This window comes from Solanum tuberosum, unplaced genomic scaffold (assembly GCF_000226075.1).
Source record: "Solanum tuberosum cultivar DM 1-3 516 R44 unplaced genomic scaffold, SolTub_3.0 scf00330, whole genome shotgun sequence".
Lineage (NCBI taxonomy): Eukaryota > Viridiplantae > Streptophyta > Magnoliopsida > Solanales > Solanaceae > Solanum > Solanum tuberosum.
Genome location: NW_006239256.1, coordinates 286,556 through 298,946, shown reverse-complemented (window position 1 = coordinate 298,946; position 12,391 = coordinate 286,556). Strand labels below are relative to the sequence as shown.

General features: G+C 34.4%; 1 pseudogene; it reads right to left on the bottom strand.

Moving 5' to 3' along the window:
* Positions 1–5,873: 5,873 nt before the first annotated feature.
* Positions 5,874–12,391, bottom strand: part of LOC102581919 (uncharacterized) — a 10,191-nt pseudogene continuing 3,673 nt past the window's right edge.

The following is a 12,391-nucleotide window of genomic DNA, read 5'->3' as shown; positions in this document are numbered from 1 at the left end:
ATTTAGAGCAAAAGACTAAGATCAATTTAAGCAAAATAGCTAAAATACATACAAAATACACTTTGGGAAAAGAGAACTAGTTTTGAGTATTTTGGGTTCGGCATTCTGTCCAGGCTTTTTAATCGCTGCTTGTGGTCAAGTTTACGTAGTGGTGGAGTCGTCCCCTGTTCATCGTTTCCAGTTCGCTGCCCCAACAAGGTAAAATAACTCTTGGCCTTTGTCCTTTCTTCTCCTCGATTCCAATGAGCGCTGAATAATGACATATTCGTTGTTGGTTACTAGCTGATCTTACATGATTTGTTTTCGAGCCTAAGTTGCCTTTTTTTGTTTTTAATATTTTCGAGCCTAAGTTGCCTTCTTTTGTTTTTAATATTTTCGAGCCTAAGTTGCCTTCTTTTGTTTTTAATATTTTCGAGCCTAAGTTGCCTTCTTTTGTTTTTAATATTTTGTTTACAGTCTTCTTAAGTTTCATGAGTGATGTTTCTTGTTTAAAGCTTTGGTTTGTCCCTTTATTAATCGCAGCGATATCGTTCTTTTTTATTTTGATGAAATAATGTTCATGCCTTTGGCTATGTGTTTAGAGGATGCCGAAATAGTTACTGAGCCGTTGCTTGTGCTTGTTTTCGAGTTTCAATCTTGTTATGTTCGGATTGTGGGTCTTATTTCATATTTTTCGGTATTTCGGTTTTGTTTAAATCGTTGACAATGTTGTTTTTTTTTTTTGTTTTTTCCAGAAATTATATAAATTGTCTATCTGTTTGCATCTTTTCCGAATTCGTGATCTTTGTGCTCGCTTAGAGTCTTAGCTTGTTCTCACTGGATAATTACGCTATTGTTTTGTTCTTATTTCGTTGAAATGGCACTTATACTTGCATTATGTGTCCGGAAGGTGTCGAATGAATAATATGGTTGTACATTTAACCGCTTTTGAATATAAGTCGGAATTCGGAGTTTTTGCTCTTTAAAGCACGTTCAAGACCTGTTTATACCTCGTTTCGATAGGAAATTATTCCATACCTATTCCATTGAGTCTAATGGTCTGTTTCTCTTGTTCACTCGTGTATGTTTTCACTTATTTCTTGCTCTAAAAGATGTTAACTATTTCCTTATGGAAGTTCACTATTACTTTAAAATAAAAATGAGAATGGAATTGGAAGAGGTTATATGTTAATGTTTTGAGGTGCATTGCAACAGTGACCAACATATATTGCCAATTCTTTGGTAAGAATGTAATTTGTCTTCATTATGTTTAGTTTCCATTTGGGCCAATTTCACTGATCATGTAGCCAATTAGCATGAGCATATTAATTCTCCTATTTGTCAAGTTGCTTAATATGTTATGGGGTGCATTTGTTAAGAGCTAGATAAGCGTTGAGTTGATTTTAACATCGAGGTTAGCCGTTGTTTGGTTTCACGGCAGATTTTGACAAAGAGTTCTTAATATTTTATTTCTTTTTTTTATTATTTTTATTTATTTATTTTTACTAACTTGAAAATCATTTCTAAGATTAGTTCATTCTTTGATGCCTTACAATTTTGCATTCTAAGTTGGTCTATATTAATTTGTGGTTACGGGTTGATCATTGCTTCTAATGCATCAATATATTTATGCGCATATTTTTCTAATGTCTATCTAGTTTGGTTCTTGACATAATCATAGCTAATTAAAAATTGTTCAATGCCTTCGGTGATATTCAAGCGGTAGTATTTATTTTATTTCACTATTTTCTTATATTAAACCATTGAATTGTTGCTTACATTTTATTTATTTGTGTTTGCATGTGAAATCTGTCCGGGTCCTCACGGACTCGACCCTCACATTTTCCTTTGGGCCATGGAGGCCCAATTATACCTTTATTGAGTCGGTCAGCCTATTAAAAATTGGCAAACAGGTCCCGGAGCCTGAAGATATGCATCGAATCAGAGAGTTGAAGAAATCGGGTCAAAAAAGGCCCACATTTTGTTATTAAAATTGTATTTTGTTATGTCTGGGCCTAAGCCCACTTATCTTTGTCTTGCTAGAATTTAGGACAGGTGGAAAATCGGGCCTGGGCCCAAATAATATTCTATTTTTATGTTAGACTAGGACAGGTGTAGATGACTCAAATGGGTCAAAGACCCAAAACGAAAATGGGTCCAAATATTGGTCCAGGCGGACAGAAACCAGATTTGGGCCCAACTATCTTTCCCTCTTTACTTTACTGTAGTCATTTTATTTGTTAGTATTTGTCGTTAATCTTAAGGTCAAACAATTCGAATCCCCGTAAGACGCCTGTTATGTTTTATCAATTTAACTAAATCAGTCATTGTTTAACAAGACTTAAAGAAATTTTTTTTACAAAATAGCTCACTTAGCTAATATTTAAATATTTCCCCTTTTCCCTTTAAAATAGTTCTAATAAATAGTTCAATTTTGCAAATCAAGCTAAGTTAAAATTATTTTAGTCAGATAATTAATCGCCGGATAACCGCGTATTAGCGGGCATTTTTGGTGCTTTAAACCCCTTCCCAAAATGATAATATGAACCTCGAACCCCTTTGATTACTTTCATTAGATTCCTGTTTTGATCTTTTGAAAAAATCGGTTTTCTTAATTTTCCTTTAAAAATTAAGTGGCGACTCTTAAACCAGTCTAAAATTCTATTTTAAATAAAACAACTTTGAGAGGGAGCATGGTTTGTCTTTTTATGATATTATGTTTATCAATTGACGACATGTTTTAAATAGTTTTCTTTTTCTTTATATTGCACTTGTTTTAAACTGCTTTATAATGAAATGAGTTCAGTTAAGTATTCATGAGTTGAGAAGAGCCAAGGGAAGTTTTTCTTTCAGAATCATTTCAAGCATATATCTGTTTTAGTATTCCAACTCGCATACTCGTACATTCAATGTACTGATGCCAATTGGCCTGCATCGTATTATGATGCAGACGCAGGTAACTAGGATCGGCATCCAGCGCATCGTTGATCCAGTGAGCAGTCCAGAGTCTGTTGGTGAGCCTCTTTGCATTCCGGAGGATCCCTTTTTATTTACTTTCAGTATTAGATAGTTCATTAGGATGTCGTGGGCCTTTCCCGACATCTATCTCAGTTATTAGAGGCTTCATTGATAGGCAGTCAGTTAGTCATTTGTCTTTACTTTGTTATTGACTTATGTTCAAAGTTGAGTTGCCATTTTGGCTAAGTCAAATGTTTATTTTTAAAGCATTATGAGTTCAGTTGAGCAGTTCAACTTATTCTGTTAAAGTACATTTATAGTGTTTGATCATTATAAATATGCATATAGTCTTCCGCTTAGTTAAGTAAGCCAGGCCAAGGGTTCGCTTGAGGCCAGTAATGGACTTTGAGTGCTAGTCCCACCCAGGGTGTAGGCTCGGGGCGTGACATGTTTATTGATTCCCGTATTATATTGATTGTTTGTAGACCAAGATCATGCGGAATGAATCCGAAAAGGGAAGAATCAAGTTTCTTAGGGTTTTAAGCTTGTTTCGAGGTAGGTGATGGTTGTGATTCTATTATTGTGTGATGTTTGTTTGTTCTTGCTTCATTATGGTACTTGTATATGTATGAATGTTGCAATGTTGATCACACTTGTTATAATATGATTGCCCTGAAATCATGATGTAAATGTATAATCTTGATGATGTAGTACTTGTGATTGTGATTGTGGTGTGTGATTGGGATCAGTTGCCACGTTCCGACATAACTAACTGGGATCGGTTGCCACATTTCGACATAAATATGGGATCGGTTGTCACGTTCTGACATAACAATGGGATCAGATACCACGTTTCGGTATGCTAACTGTTTGAGTTTGGGTTCCGTGAGAGGGCCAGTGATTTGTGATAAATGTATATTGATGAGAATGTTGATAATATTGTAGATGTTGATATTTATGTATGTGATTATAATGTTGTTTGACTTGTTTATGTTACACTAGTGGGATAGTTGTGTGATCCTACCAGTACACTATGGTTGTGTACTGATTCTGCACTTGCTCTTATTTTTGTTGAGTACAGGGCATCTTTAAGCGGCTATTAACATACCTCGCTTAGGGGATTAGAGATCGTCGCATCGAATTCAAGGGTGAGCCAAATCTTCCGGGCTGCCATGAGATTCTCTTTCGTCTGTGTCCACCATTTTCGGACTTAGACATTTGTTTAGTTAGTGGATTAGTTCATTAGTTGGGGTTGTGACCCTTCATGTTTCGACTTGTTATTTCGTTAGTAGTTTTGGTACATTGACTTTCAGATTCTAGGTTGTTTCTTTCGCATTTGTTTAGTATAGTTCTTTAGATTTCTTGTTGAAGTTTATGAGAACTTCATTAATTAGTTATTTTAATCTCTTTTCATAGTTTAAATGTCTTAGTTTTGGTTTAGTTGCTTGTTTTGAGTTGTAGTAGTGGTTCTCCCACCGGTTTGTTAGTGTGAGTGTCAATCACGACGGTTTGGATCATGACAATATCTCCCAACAAACATGTTACATGAGGTACCTTAAACCCTTTTTGTGGAGGGTATTTTTGCAAGTTTAAGTGTATACTTGCGTAGACTTAAAGTTGGAGGGCATAGTTGTCAGCTAAAGCTAAAATAAGGGTCATGTTTATGTATTATGCCAATTAAATATATGTATGAAATAATGGAGGATTTGTTGGGGATATGAGGTATGAATGGGAAATAAGGAAAGTGTCATTATTTTTCAATAAACTATTAAGTGTCGTGTGATTTGCTTAGTTTGTTGAGTTCGTTGAGGTTTTGTAATTTGCATTGTCGCTATTACACAAATGTTATTCCATTTTATCCTGGGAGGAAGTAACCCGAAACCATGGCAACATTGAGGGGGTTATAATTTCTTAAGGACACACAAACAACTTGTGGGCTCAAAATAATATTCTACTTCTTCTACAAACTTTTTACATTCTTCTTTGTAATAGAAATCACTAGCGATATTGACCCCTTGCCCAATTTTATTAAAGATGTTAGCTACTTCATTGTCCTGATCTCCTAGTTGATTGCTTATGATTCCTTTCCGACGAAGCACATTCACATCTTTGTCTGAGTCGATAAGATAATCCATGAACACAATAAAATCATTGAATTATTTAGGAAGTACATCATATGTATGTTGCTTATAGGCTACGAGATTTCTCCATTACATCATCAACTTCAAAACGTTAGGTATGTTGGTGTGCCATATTTGGTAGTCTTTATCTTTTGACATAATCTTCGTACTTAAATATTGAACACTCAGGAAAGAATTATAGTATGAAGGGTGAGACAACATGTGTACTAGTTGAAGCCAGTGGCGGATCTAGGATTTTAAGGTTGTGGATGCTCTGAAAGTGGAGGAGTCTGAAATATAAAAAATGACATGTTAAAAGTGAGATTCAAACTCAGGCTCAGCAATACTAAAAGAGCTTTAAGCACCCACCCAAGAGCCAATGGACCATTCAGATCATTCGTTCACTAAGTGCTCTATGCTAATTTCATACAAATACCTCTTAATTTCTACACACACATAAATATTAATGGGTGCTCGAGCACCTGGAGAAAACTATGTGGATCCGCCCCTGGTTGACGCAGATATTTGATGTATTTGACATCACCTTCCCTCTCAAAATAGGATGCAAGGGCCATCATCAACTTCCTTTGTCATATCATGAAGCTTGGTGAGCACAAAGAAAGGAAGTTGATTTTCTAGTAACAACAAATCTCGACATGCAATGTTTATCATACAATTCTCTATTAGGCCCCATTCCACTACACTCTCGAATAAACTAAACCATGAAACATTCATCTAGTATTTCTGAAAATTTGCAAACAATATTATTTTTCAAGTTCTCTATATATAATGAGGAAACACTCACTCAGTCAATAGCTGTGTTACATAGTTACAACAAAGATTACTTCATAATGTCACCAGTAAAAGCCAGAACAGTCTGTATAACAGTGAGTACAAGAAGGGTTATAGCTGCCACAGTTGAAGCTCCTACCCAAGGACTCGAGAAATAGTTATGCCTTAAACTAGCCTTCATTTGACTCCATGGCTTATCACAATGTTGAATCAATTTGCTGCATATCTTTTATGTAATAAAAGTTTGTGATTTCCACCCCATCTGAAAGTTTCTTGAAGATGCTGGCCACTTGTTTGTCATCTCCTATGTCCTTAAAGATGATTTTCTTTTTGCGAAGAAACTTCACATCTCTATGTGAGCCAATAAGTTGAGTCATTATATGCGCATAATTTGAAAAATAAGGATATACATCTACTTTATTAGAAGAATGTTGCTCATAAGCTATCAAATTTCTCATGAAGGTTTCCATAGTATCCTCGATTGCAAAACAAGGTATTTTCATAATTCCCTTCTCAAACTTGATATCGAATAATGTTGTTTTGTCCTCCTTCTTTTCTTGCACATATCCTATTCTTATGAATCTAACTCCAGCATCGTAAAGCTCTGTTACACTTGGAATATGATAGCAATCCCATAAACCAAGAACTTTGGGAGTTTCTTTTGACTTGGTTAATTGCAAAACGTTGTCACAAAATGTTATCTTGCAACATTCTTTTGGTGTGCTAGCATTTTTGTTCTGTTTATCTTTCATACCATCATGATGATCTGATGGTCGACAAAACATGTGTATTACATGAACTAAATGATTGAATCGTTCTGTATTAAAATTGTGAATCTCTAATGGGGGTATGAATTTCGCCTTTGGGAAAGTATCAAGTAAGGTTTTTCTCACCATATACAAGAAGCTCACTTCTTTATGATGCTTTGTCATGTCATGAAGCATGGTAAGTACAAAGAAAGGGAGTTGATTTTCTAGTAACACCATGTCTCGACATACTTGTTTCTTCATCCATTCCAAGTTGATGATGTTGTCGTTGTCTTCTTCTTGATCTTCTTCTTCTTTTTCCTCAGTTGCATAGTACTCTCGAATAAATTCAACCACAAAACAACCATCAAGCAACAACATTTCTAAAAAATTGTCAACAATATCATTGTCAAGGTTATCATCATAACATTTTAGTGCTTCATCTTTCTTTTTCTTCAATGCACTAATGCAACTTTCAACATCAAGCCCCTCTTTTCGTTGGAGAAATCGTTGTAGGTACAACAATTTGTACTTCTCCATCAAACTAAGTTCATGATTCCTTTTATGGTAAGGACCAATGGAGATCAACATTGGCGTATAAGCATCTGAATTTGATTTTCGTAATCCCATATTTACTCTGAATATGGTTGCAGATTTGATACATGTATTGTCCAAATACTTAAATTTTCATCAAAGATTTGATTTGCGGATTTCATTGTTTGTAACACTAATTGATCTTGACCATTTGTTTCCTTAATCTCGATCAAATGATCCACTTTCCTCCCCTTGTCTATCTGTAATTAGTGTAAAAGAATCATAATTTTTCTCTATTATACATTTTGCTTTTTAAAACATACATAAATAGTGGAGTACTAAATAATAACTTAGACAGAATAATCAATGTGGAATTTCACTTGTACGCAACTGCTTTTCTCTACTTTTATTAGCTGAGAAGTCTTTAAAAATGAGGAAACTGACTTTTCTTAAGAAGTAGGAAAATCAAGTTACACAACTGACATTCCACCTTGATAGTGTCCTCCCCACCTTCCGACACCTCATCTTCACCTCCACCACTCCACACCCCCTACCCCCATCTTCCCCTCTCATAAGTCATAGTATATACATATATATACATATTTTCAAGATAATTTTTTTTGCCCGCATATCAAATGCAAGAAGATAAGTAATAAGCCTGCATATTTTCCGTCGTACCGAACATACCCTTAGCATAAACAACAAATACAAATAAAATATTCAAGTTCCTTAACATACACACAAATTGTTAGCATAGAAAGAGATACCTCATCTTTTGTAGATTCTCTTAGAGAAAGTTGATCTATTGGCACAATCTCAGTATGATGAGCCATAACCTTCTTGAGACTGTAATTCCAATAATTAAAAAAAAAAAGAGTATAAAAATGGTTAGTAATGAACTCCACAACAAATTATTAAAATTCCTAAGTTTTTTTTTTCTTAGAAAGACAGAAATTTACCTCTTTTAATTTGGCTGATTGTCACTTTAATTCCTTATTAATTTGTTCCTCTTGCTTGTCTTGAAGGATGAGTGTTACAGCTTATATATAAAAGAGGAATGATACTACTAATTACTTACTATAATTAATTAGCTCACATTTCAAAAGTATTAGTAATTTATTATCATAGTAAAAGTAAAATCAAAAGTAATCAAGAAAAAGAGAGCTACAATATTCATAATTTAATTATGTGTATGAGTCAGTGATTGTCACTTTTGAGCAATTGCTCTTGAATTAAGATACAATTTTAAACATAGAAAATATTCTCATAGAAAAAAAAGCATTGATTATAAGGTTTATAATAATACATAAAAAGGGAAACGTGCGTTGTGAAACTTGTGCGATGCATGTGCACAACATGCTATATAATTTGTTTGGGGCACTATTTCTTTTTAATATATAGTTTTTGGGTGCCTTGGTCATGAAGTAATTTCATGTGCATGTGACATAAAAAATCTTAAATAAATTTAATTTTCTATCCTAACTTTTGAATTATTGTTTTAAGAAATAATTAGCTCAACTATTATTATGAGTCTCATGTTAAAAAAATTGATTATTAGACGGAATATATTAATTCAATCTGAACATATTATTCGAGGGATAATTTCTCATATGGTACTCATTCAATCAATAGTTATAATTTTAGAAAGTCATTTTTTTTATTTTAATTTTTTCAACAAAGAAAGTAATTTTACAAGATATTAATTATGGACCTTTTTGGTTTGATTTTTAACTGTTTTTTTCTGTCCTTATTGCTCTTGGAAGTGTCCATAGAGTTTATTTTAGAGCAACTTTCACATATAGCAAACATAAAAATTATATTTGTATGTTATAGCTATTTTGCATAATTACGTTCCATCGCAAATTTTATGTTTGCTATGGAGCTTTTGATTTGTATAATTCACTATAAACATCCAATTTTATACAAATTGTTCAGTTTTGTATAAATTCATTTATACATTTTAATTTGTATAATAAGATCTTTATTTGTATAATTATAAGTGTATAGGACGAAAATATATGTATTTGTATTTGTATATATACTTTTCTCTCGCTTTATACAAACACAAACGCATTTTATACCGACATGTATAAAATGGCTAATTGTATACCGAATCAGATGTCAAAAAAAGGGGATGTTTGCTGTGAATTACAATTAAAATAAACTATGGCTATAACATTTAATTTGAATTAATAGTTTGTTATTTCATACAATTTTCCCTTAATTTATTTACACATTGTGGTCATGTTGCTCAGATTGCAAACACAACTGCAGCCAATTTAACATATGACTCTCATGTCACGGTAACAAAAAAGACTTCTACCGTTCGCGCATTACTAAAGAGTGTGAAAGACTTCACTTAATTTTCATTAGAGTCAATATCGTTATAGATTTTAGTGACATTTACAAAGAGTGCTAAAGTGTAATTGTCGCTAGTAATTGCCTCTAATTAAAATAGGAAAAATATTTTTGGCCAGAATGATATTTTATCTATGTTATTTTACCTTTTTAAACATTTTTACCTTTTTAACTTTAATACCTTCTAACTAAAAAATGGAAAAAAGATCCATTTATTTTAAAATAAAAAAATATTATAGTTTTTAAAATTTTCTGGCCATTTAGCACTTCCTATTAAACTATATATTTAGCAAAAATAAATCTATTACCAATAATTAACTATCACATTGTAACACCCCGTATTTTACGTGTACAAGTCCTACACATATGGAACTTGATTTAGCTTGGTGGTATAAGTAATGAACTTGATTTCCTAGATGAATGGTGATAATAAAGAAGCTATAAGGGTAACTCCCGTACATTGCAATATTGCAAGATCGAGTGAACGTCAAATTTTAGAAGTATTTAAATTTTGGATCGAAGGGCTATATGTAAGTGTAAAAGTTAAGGTGATCAAGTGTATATAAGTTTTGAGTTAAACTAAGGAGATTACGCTCGGAAAACGAATAAAAGAATTGAGGTGCTTGTTGGACTTTATAAAGCTAGCAGGTGTCACTTACTTGCTTAGCTCAAATGGGCTAGGTAGATGGGGAAGATTAGTTCAGGCATTAGTGGGCTCACTTGAGGCCCAAATTAAATAAAAAGGAAAGGGAATGGAGATGAGGCCTCACACCAATCTGTCCAAGTCCAACTACTTGAGCCCAATAAAGACTAAGGACCCAAATTTAAAGGGGTATAATTCTGGCCCCATGGCTTTAATATTAGAAAGGGGGAAGATTGCAGCCCAAGATGAGTACATAAAGGGCCTATTTTGTGTATATGTAATTCCAAGCAGGTGCATCACCTACTTGGACCAATTTGACAAATTAGTGGTTGATATTAAAACTTAAGAGGTGGGGGGAAAGTAAGACCTTTATAATCCCCAAGTTGCTGGCCATTTCCTCACTTTTAAGAATAGATAAAAATCAGATTTCTCTCTAAGCTTCTCCTTTCTCTTTCAAAGCATAACAACAACCACAAGTTTCCTAGGGTTTTTGATAAACCCAAGCCCTTGCAAGGTAAGATAAGTGGAATTACTAATGTATTTAGTCTAATTCTCTCATGGAATGCTAGATAAACATGTTAATTAGTTAAGAACAAGTAGAGGACTGAATCTGTCAAAAGTTTAATTGCTCACTTTCCTTTGTTATTGAGAGGCTTTTCTCTTTTTCTTTGGCCTATGTGAAGGGAAGCTCAAGTTATTGAAGAGTTAAAATTAAAAGAAAAACGAGTTATAAGAATTAAGGTAAAGTGACTGCCCTATCTTTGTCTTCCTTAAAACACGAGTCTAAGTATGATATTTTAAGTGTATTGTTGATAAGAACTCGTGGGATGATGATGGGAAACTATGGTTTCACGTCCTCTATTGTATGTTGGATTGTTAGGACTGTTTTTGGGACAGGTTGATGTATAAACATATTGGGGACAACTTGGTTGATACATGGAAAGGGTGTAAATTGCTGATATTGAAATATATCTGTGTAGTGTACAAATGCAATAAAAGAAGGCGGGGATTGAAAAAACAACCTTAGTTTGGTAATTACGGGTTTGCTGCCCGTGCATTATTGTAACACCCCATATCCGAAAATAGAGATTTCAGATTTCTGGTGTTACAGGTGGCACTCACGGACACCATCCACGGACTGTAGATGGACTCACGGTCCGTCCTGAAGGTCCGTGGTTAGTGACAGAAAACTTCCCCAGAACTCAGTCAGAAAAATTGGCTAAGTCTCGACTCACGGACAGACCCACGGTCCGTAGATCAGACCACGGTCCGTGGTCTGTGTCCGTGGATCAAGACCTTCTTTACCCAGCCTCTGACACGAACTACGGTCGACCAGCACGGACCTTCATTCGATCCACGGTCCGTAGGTGTGATCGTAGATGAGGGTCAACAGCCAGTTAGCTGAAAAATATTGATGGGTCAACTTCAGATGGTCATAAATTTTAGTACAAAATGAATTAGGTGCCCCATGAACTATTCCTCCGATTAAAAAGTTATGCTCGTTTTAGTGAAGCCCTGTCGGGCAGACTCAATCGACGGACCCAATCTACGGACCGTCGATTGAATGACGGCCCGTCAGTCCAATCCGTCAATCACTCCGACTGCAGTTAAGTCAGGGGTCTTTTGGTCTTTTCCTATTTCGTTTAACCCCTAAGATACGTCATTTAGACCCTAAATCATGAGATTTTATTCAGTTTAAGCCTAGAAACATAACTTGAACTTACCTTAGTCAAAATCATTAATCAAAACTTAGAAAATTAGAATGCTAAAAGGAGAGGAGAAGTCAAGAACCCTAGTTCAAGAACGCAACAAGGTTCCATCAGTTCCAGCCCCGAAATCAAAAGATTTCTCCGTGGAATTCGTTACCAGGTGTGTGGGATTTCACTAGTGGGTTCCTTTCACCCATTAGATCCCTAGAATTCAGTCAGATTCTTGATCCCCTTATTATGAACAGACCTAGGGTTTCTAGAATTACAACAGATCATCATGAATTAGTTATTAACATATTCCAAATCAGATTATCATGTTATTACATCGTTTCTCACATGAATTTCAGAACCCTAGCTATGTATTTCTTTAGTTCTTGAATTACACATGCTAGGTCAGATACTTCAGTTATTCAGATATACATGCTCCAGTTCTATGCCACATTATCAGTATATTTCAGCATAAACCCTATTTTGAGTTATAAATCTTGAGAAGCTTTTCTTTAAGACAACACTTGAGTTTTACACTGAGTTTTGAGGAAGTAAAGATGAGTT